A 6,825-nucleotide genomic window follows, 5' to 3' on the forward strand; every position below is an offset into this window, starting at 1 on the left:
AGCGTTCGGCTGGGCAGCCCCAGCAACAACAACAACAGTGGCATTTGCAGGGCCAGTTGCTGCGAAAGCAGAGTAAGCAGCAGCCACGCACGATGCCAGCTGCAGTGAAGAAGTCGCGGAAGCGGCCCGACACCATCGAGGTGATGCCAGCGGAGGGCGTCAGCTACCTCGACATGTATAGGGCGATTCGTACGAGCTCGCATCTCGACGGCATGCAGGAGAAGATCGGCGTCGGCAAGCGAACGCCGAAAGACACCTTGCGGCTGCCGCTGAGCCGTGATGCCGACAGCGCCGAGCTGTGCCAGCGTATCCGGCAAGCCATCGGAGACAAGGGTGCGGCGTCCGTGCGTACGGAGATGTCGATGGTGCTCATAACAAACATCGACTCCTTGGCGAGCGAGGACCAGCTGCGTCGGGCGGTGTTGACGGCTCTCGGCAAGGAGCATTCCGAGGCCACCTTCGACATGTGGGAGCGGCGAGACGGCACGAAGCGTGCTCGCGTTCGTCTGCCCCGGTCGGATGCGGAGCATCTGGCTGGGAAGCGCCTGCTCCTAGGACACACCTCCTGTTGGGTGTGGGAGGTCCCGAAAGCGTCGCTGGAGGAGAAGCGGTGCTTCCGATGTTTGGAGCGCGGCCACTTCGCCGGGCAGTGCTCGGGAGAGGACCGCAGCAAAGCGTGTATCCGGTGTGGCGCGGAAGGCCACAAGGCAGCGAGCTGCACTGGCGAGGCTCGCTGTTTGAAGTGTGGCGGCCCGCACTCGATTGCCGCAGCTTCGTGCAAAGCTGCAGCCACACGATGATGATAGAAGTGCTCCAGATAAATATCGGTAAGAGCAGGAGCGCTCAGGATCTTGCGCTCCAGCGGATGAGGGAGGAGGGAGCAGACGTGATGCTCATCACGGAGCTCTATGCTGTGCCGGCCAACAATGGGAACTGGGCATCCGACGACGCACTGAAGGCCGCGATCGTCACCAGTGGCCAACGGTTTCCCATACAGCGGGTGAGGAGCGTGCAGCATCCGGGCATCGTAGCTGCCGAGGTGGCGGGCATCGTTGTCATCTGCTGCTATATTCCGCCATCGATCGGCCTCCCGGAGTTCGAGCAGCAGATGGACCGGCTGGAGGTACTTGCGCGAGGCCACCCTTGCGTGCTGATAGCTGGTGACTTCAACGCGTGGCATGGGGCCTGGGGGAGCGAGCGGGCCAACCTTAAGGGTGAGGCGCTCCTTCAGACGGTTACCAGCCTAGGATTGGAGGTCCTCAACCGCGGCACGGAGCCGACATTCCTGGGGAACGGTGTGGCTCGGCCCAGCAGAGTGGACGTCGCCTTCGCGAGTCCAACGCTCTGCCGATCGGATGGAGCAGCGGAGGACATCAGCTCCTGGCGGACGCTAGACCGCTACTCCTATAGCGACCACCGCTATATTCGGTTTGCGGTCGGGCAACAGCATCGTACAGGTCAGCGGCCCGGACGGGGCATTCATCAGCAGGAAGGTGTCGAAGTACGGGAGGCGGGTACTCGCTGGCGAACTCGCCAGTTTTGCCCCCGTACTTTCGAGCTGGCACTTGAGGCGACCCGTTTTGCCGATCGGGTGACCGATGCGGCAAGCCTGGGGATGGTGCTTACGGAGGCCTGCGACGCTACCATGGCGAGGATTGGGCAGTCGCAGCAGCAGAGGAGGAACTGCAACACATATTGGTGGACTCCGGATATCGAGGAGCTGACCGAGCGCTGCCGGTTGGCTCGGGAGCGACAGTTATTGGCCCTCGACGAGACGTCCGCCGAACTGGCTTCAGAGGAACATCAGGAGGCGCGTGCTGCCTTAAGGGTGGCAATTAAGGCCAGCAAGCAGCGCCAGTTCGATGAGTGGCTGCAGGCCCTGGCTGCAGATGAGACGGGACAGTGGTTCCGGCAAGTGCTTCTTCGGTTTCGGGGCAGCTGGACGGCGCGTGAACGCGATCCAGCGGTGTTGCAGCGGATCGTCGAGGAGCTGTTTCCGGAGCATCCCCCGGTCGAGTGGCCGGACGTCACGCCTTCGGAAGGGGACACTCCGGTCCGTCCGATCAGCTGCGCGGAGCTCCAGGCGATAGCGAGCGAGCTGCATCCGCGGAAGGCGCCTGGCCTCGATGGAGTACCGAACGCTGCGGTAACGGCTGCCATCCGGAAGTATCCGGAGCCATTCGCTGGTGTCTACCAGCGCTGCTTGGACACCGGCGAAATACCACGCGAATGGAAAAGGCAGAAGCTGGTGCTGTTGCCTAAGCCGGGTAAGCCGCCGGGCGAAGCCTCGTCCTGCCGCCCGATCTGCTTGATCGACAATCCGGCGAAGGTCTTCGAGAGGACTACGCTGGACAGACTCAACGAGCACCTGGAGGATCCGGAGGCACCTCGGCTGGCCGAGAACCAGTTCGGATTCCGGAAGCAGCGGAGCACCCTGCAGGCGATCCAGCTGGTGGTGGAAGCAGGCGAGCGCGCGATGTCCTACGGACGGACTAACAACCGGGATAAGCGCTGTCTGCTGGTTGTGGCGTTGGACGTCAGAAACGCCTTTAACACCGCCAGCTGGCAGGCGATAGCGATGGCCCTGCGTGAGAAGGAGGTTCCAGCGCAGCTGCAACTCCTGCTCCGCGACTATTTCACCGACAGGGAGCTGGTGTACGACACCCACGACGGCCCGGTGTCACGTCGGGTGACGGCAGGCGTTCCACAGGGGTCAATCCTTGGCCCGACTCTGTGGAACGTTATGTACGACGGCGTTCTGCGGATCCAGCTCCCTGAAGGGGCCACCATCGTCGGCTTTGCCGATGACATCGCCATCCTGGCCGAGGGCTGCACACCCGAGGAGTCGGCGACGGTCGCGGAGGCTGCGATCGACGCGGTGATGGGGTGGCTCGAGGCACGTCACCTTAGTCTCGCCCCCCACAAAACCGAGGTGGTTCTGATATCGAGTCTGCGTCGAGGACGTTTGGAAATTCCTGTGCGCGTCGGCGAAGTGGTCTGCACGTCAAAGCGATCGATACGCTACCTGGGGGTACAACTCCACGAGAAACTCTCGTGGAAACCGCACGTGGAAGCGGCCGCGGACAAGGCCCTCCGTGCGGTGGCGGTGGTTACCTCGGTGATGAGGAACCACAGCGGCCCCCAGGTGGCCAAGCGGCGTTTGCTGGCAGGAGTCGCTGAGTCGGTGATCCGGTACGCCTCGCCCATCTGGGCTAAGGCGACAGACATGCAGTGGTGCCGAAGACGACTGGCCCAGGTCCAGAAGCCACTGGCACGTGGGGTATCGAGTTCGTTCCGCTCGGTATCCTACGAGGTGTCAGTGGTGATGGCTGGTTTGGTGCCGTACTGGCTGGTCGTCAACGAGGACGCAAGGTGCCATAGCAGGCTGCTGGTCGAGCCTGGCGCCAGCAGGAAGGAGGTACGAGCGGCGGAGCGAGCAGCCACGATGCTGCAATGGCAGGACGCCTGGGACCGTGCGGCGGCAACACCATCGGCCAGCCGCTACTTGACGTGGGCGCACGGGATGATTCCCGACCTGCACCGGTGGACGGGACGAAAGCACGGGAAGGTGGACTTCCACCTTTCGCAGGTGCTCTCCGGACACGGATTCTTCCGGGAGTACCTGCACGTCTGCGGCTTCGCTTCGTCTCCGGAGTGTCCACGGTGCGTGGGGTCGGTCGAGTCGGTGGCCCACGTCTTGTTCGAGTGCCCCGTGTTTGAGGAGATCCGACGTGAGCTGCTGGGCTGGGGGACACCCGAGTCGGTCCAGCTTAACAACATCGCAGAGAAGCTGCTGGAGAGTGCGGAGTGGTGGGACCGCATTCAGAAAGCAGCAAAGACCATCACCACAGTGCTTCAACAGCTGTGGCGCGATGAGGAAGCGCTCACCAATGGTCGAACGGAAGCGGCTTTCGCCGAGGACGAGGAAGTGGTCCTCGAAAGTGTGGCCGCACTCTTCGGTGAGGAGATGGACGACGTCATCATCGAAGACATCACGCGGCGCGTGAACGAGTCGCGAGCAGCGCGTCAGCGATCTGCCCGCAACCGACGGCTTCGCGGCAGAGCGGAGGATCGGGCGCGAGTGCGACTGGCTGCGGACGTCGCAGCAGCACTGGCCGCCCGAGATGACGAGATACTGCGGACGGCAGTAGAGGCGGAGCGAGCGGGCCTAGCTCCTCCTCCCATACCTAGGCGTAGCAGAGGGGGACCACCTTCCCCTGAAACGGTTAGAATTCGCCATGAGCGGCGTCTATTCATGCAGCGCGCATGGCGAGCTCGGGTCCAGGCTGAGGGACCCTCGACGACGCGCCGCCGTCGGACCGCGCCTACGGAGGCGGACCTGATAAGGTCTCGGCGGAACAGACGCGAAAACGAAAGGCGCCGTCGTGCTTTGGCTGCAGGCCGACGATGGACACCCGCGGAGGAGGCTGCCGCCAGCGAGGCGGAATGGTCAGATCGATAGATGTCGGGTTGACTTCGTGAGATCTCCGAGAGGGGAAAGAATGAGTGAGTCACGCGGACTAAGCAAGCGTACGCCTTTAATATGCGGTTAAGATACGATTCAATTTAATAAAGAAATAGGGAAGAGACATCCGAAAGGGTTCGTAATGACGCATGACAAATCCCTGGCGGGCGACGTCGTGCGTCAAGAGCGTGGGTTTATGCTATTGTTTGTTAGAACATAATGTTTATGAACAATAAAACCTGCATTTGTTAAAAAAAAAAAAAACGAAGTGGAGCTTGCGGCTTAATTTGACTCAACACGGGAAAATTTACCAGGTCCGAACTTATCGAGGTAAGACAGATTGAGAGCTCTTTCTCAAATTTAAGGGTAGTGGTGCATGGCCGTTCTTAGTTCGTGGAATGATTTGTCTGGTTAATTCCGATAACGAACGCGACTCAAACAAGCTAACTAGAACGCTGTCAGCAGTGCACCTCCGGGCGCACCTGACGTCAAGGCCGGCGGCCCCTTCACGGGCGGTCGTCGGCCACGTTTGCCCTGCTTAGCGGGACAACTTGTGTTTAGCAAGGTGAGAATGAGCGATAACAGGTCCGTGATGCCCTTAGATGTTCTGGGCTGCACGCGTGCTACAATGTGAGCAGCAGCGTGTTCTCGCCAATTGGCGCCCCCATTCCGAGAGGAACGGGAAATCACCCAAATGCTCATTTAGTTGGGATTGGGGACTGCAACGGTCCCCATGAACCTGGAATTTCTAGTAAGTGCTAGTCATTAGCTAGCGCTGATTACGTCCCTGCCCTTTGTACACACCGCCCGTCGCTACTACCGATGGATTATTTAGTGAGGTCTCTGGAGGCACACCTTCCGCGGTTCCTTCGTGAGCTGCAGCTGGCATGGCCGAAGTTGACCGAACTTGATGATTTAGAGGAAGTAAAAGTCGTAACAAGGTTTCCGTAGGTGAACCTGCGGAAGGATCATTACCGATCAATACATATATGTTGTTGTGTGAGTTGATTAGAGAGATAGAGAAACACGGTATCAGCAGAACAAACTGCTATGTTACCTTTTGGGGGCCGCGCACGCCAATTAGACCCGCGAGAGAGGTGTGTCTATACTACGATATTGAGCGTGCGCGACCGTAGGCCAGTGGCCTTCGTACCTGTGCGCACACTCCCAATGGCAGCCATCGAACGCGTAAAGTGTGTGACACATGGGCGAAGGTAAAGACCCACTAGAACATATTTAAACACTGGCCTCGAGCGAGAGAGAACCTAATCAAGAGAACGAAAGTTGTGCAAGATCGCGCCGATGCCGCCCACATCGCGCGTCGATCAATGGGAAGGAAGACCAATGGTCATCCTTGTCCACCCTGGACGGCTTCGAAGGAACCGAGAGGTGCACGGTTACGCTGTCCGGGGAACTTAAGTTGTGAGAGATGCACCTAGCGCATAACGAAAACATAGGAGACAGTTGAACATACCAAAACCCTAGGCAGGGGATCACTCGGCTCATGGATCGATGAAGACCGCAGCTAAATGCGCGTCAGAATGTGAACTGCAGGACACATGAACACCGACACGTTGAACGCATATGGCGCATCGGACGTTTAAACCCGACCGATGCACACATTCTTGAGTGCCTACCAATTCTTGTTACACACTATTCCATAACTACAGGACGCCCGCGTACCAGCGGCACGCCTGGGCGAGCAGCACGCCCGGGAGTGTGTCGCAGGCTTGAACACACGCGTTTGGCGCACTGTGCATCATGGCGTGCTCGGACCCCTTCCGCGGGGGACCTTGGGCGCTGAAATGGTAAGGCGGTACAGTTGGCCCAGTGGGTGCGTGTCGTGTCGCACGGTTCGAACTTCGGCTATAAGACAACCTGGGAGCACCGGAAGCCCTTGAACACCTGGCTTGCCGTCTGTTGCCGGGACCCGCCGTCTGGCCGAGTCGTGTAACGCGTGCGGTACGCCCACCCGCTGGATACAAGCGAACAAGTGCGTGCTACTATTTACCATTCGGGAAAAATCCAACGTAGGCCTCAAGTGATGTGTGAGAACCCCCAGAATTTAAGCATATTAATAAGGGGAGGACAAGAAACCAACAGGGATTCCCTGAGTAGCTGCGAGCGAAACGGGATAAGCTCAGCACGTAGGGACGGCGCGTACCTCGCGTCTGTCCGATTCCGTGTACTGGACCGGTCCGTTATCTACCACTTACGGTGCAAACAGTTCAAGTTCAACTTGAAGGTGGCCCATTTTCCCACAGAGGGTGATAGGCCCGTCGAACGGCACGAAAAGTGAGGTGGTAGACGGTCGGCTCCATGGAGTCGTGTTGCTTGATAGTGCAGCACTAAGTGGGAGG

General features: G+C 59.5%; 1 non-coding gene and 1 pseudogene across 1 annotated transcript; both read left to right on the plus strand.

Annotated features, from left to right (window-relative positions):
* The first annotated feature begins 5,942 nt into the window (after positions 1–5,942).
* Positions 5,943–6,100, plus strand: LOC128308494 (5.8S ribosomal RNA). The gene has a single exon (XR_008288328.1). It is a non-coding gene; the product is annotated as a 5.8S ribosomal RNA (ribosomal RNA).
* A 397-nt stretch (positions 6,101–6,497) lies between these two features.
* LOC128308465 (uncharacterized) overlaps positions 6,498–6,825 on the plus strand; it is a 5,694-nt pseudogene continuing 5,366 nt past the window's right edge.

The sequence above is a fragment of the Anopheles moucheti genome, assembly GCF_943734755.1.
Source record: "Anopheles moucheti chromosome X unlocalized genomic scaffold, idAnoMoucSN_F20_07 X_unloc_4, whole genome shotgun sequence".
NCBI lineage: Eukaryota > Metazoa > Arthropoda > Insecta > Diptera > Culicidae > Anopheles > Anopheles moucheti.